Raw genomic sequence first — 1,654 nt, forward strand, 5'->3', positions numbered from 1 at the left:
TGGCTTCCACGCCGGTCGCTTTTTGTACTTATATTTGTTATTAATGTCGGCGACGCGGACATTTTAGCATGATCTACCACATAATATTAAATCTATATTCTTGTTACTCTCTCACCTTTTCCTCCTTCGCGTGGAAGGAAGAAAGAGTATACTTCGTTCCTATCACACTCGTCATATTTACAATCAATTTTCTCCTCGTTCAAACTACTTCATCCATTTCGTCGCATTTCCTTTCCTTCCTCTCTTCTGTTTTTCATGAAAAGTTGCAAACTCCGCCAGAAAAAGCTTAATTTAGCTCAGTTTTAATATTTACATTTGCTTGGCGCTCCGTTCGGCTCTTTAAACTTGGGGGGCGAGTCTGTAAACAGAGATGTTGCCGACAATCTGGCTTCGTTATTATTTAATTTTAAGTATTATCACACTTAAAAGAACAAATTTGTAAAATCAGTGCAATGTATTTTAAAAAGATACATCCTATGAATCATTTATTATTATGATATCATAGGACTTTGATATGTTAAAAATCAAAAATTATATAATTAGTGGCAACTTCAATTTAAACATTCGAATATAAATAAAAAAGTGCAGACGATGGAAAAATAATGACAAACTTTTATTCTTGGTATTTTTAAAGCAATAAATAAATTTTTATAACTTGCAAAAGGAAGTTTTGATATTGGTTGAATGTTGAAATAATTTATATCTATTATTTATTTCATTTCGAGACTTTTATCTCCCCTGATGGTGTTATTTCATGTTTTGACCTTAAATTTGAAATCATACTTAAAATAGTGTAAAATTCGGTTAAAATTTCCTAATATTTTTCAGCTTCGGTCTTTATTCAAGACTGCCAAAGTCACTCCTTTTCAAAGGACATACGACCTTGCTACAGTAACCTATAAATACAATATACATTATGACGCGAAATAAACAGTAATCTCTCTCTCTCTCATGTTTTATCATTCATGTGACGCAATCACCTTTAATATCTTAATATGATGGCAACTTTTATTGCTCATAGAACGAGGGAATTATTCAAGAAAATCACTATTAGGAAAATAACAACCTTAGCCTAGCGATTCCATATCTACACTATAACCATTCTTAAAACAAAAGAAAAACAAGAAATACAACAGTCTCTTCGAAACAATTCACACTACACAGAAAACGTAGATAATTATCGGAGTTTTATCGTCTAGAATAATGGGTGTGGAGATTACAATAGTGTTTGGTGTTATATATCTATGAGTGGCTATGTTATTGTTGTTAGAATTGCCACTGGTGGTGTAAACGGAATTATTCTTTAACTGATGGTGTTATCAGTGTTAACTTTTATTGGGTGTTATTTTTTGTTACTGGTTATGTTATCCTTCTTATTGGTGGTGTTATTGTTTTTTTTTGTTATTGCTGACGTTATTGTTGCTATCTTATGCTATTGGCAATGTTATTGCTGGTATTTTTGGTTATTGGTGGTGTTGCATACTATTACTGGTGTTATTAATGTTATTCTTGTTGGTGTTGTTATCGTTTACTGTGGTGTGTTTGTTAGTCTTGATATCTGTTATATATTTTTTTTTCATGCTATTATTGTTATTTGTGGTGTTATTGCTATCGATGGTGTGACTGGTATTAGTCTTGTCGTTAGTGTATTAGT

General features: G+C 31.7%; 1 long non-coding RNA gene across 1 annotated transcript in view; it reads right to left on the bottom strand.

The window, feature by feature from the left end:
- The window catches only part of LOC119588521, a 3,291-nt gene extending 3,058 nt beyond the window's left edge, over positions 1–233 (bottom strand). The window contains exon 1 of the long non-coding RNA XR_005230102.1: positions 116–233. This is a non-coding gene — a long non-coding RNA (uncharacterized LOC119588521). The remainder of the gene's footprint in view (positions 1–115) is intronic.
- Positions 234–1,654: the final 1,421 nt, after the last annotated feature.

This window comes from Penaeus monodon, chromosome 24, assembly GCF_015228065.2.
Source record: "Penaeus monodon isolate SGIC_2016 chromosome 24, NSTDA_Pmon_1, whole genome shotgun sequence".
Taxonomy (NCBI): Eukaryota; Metazoa; Arthropoda; class Malacostraca; order Decapoda; family Penaeidae; genus Penaeus; species Penaeus monodon.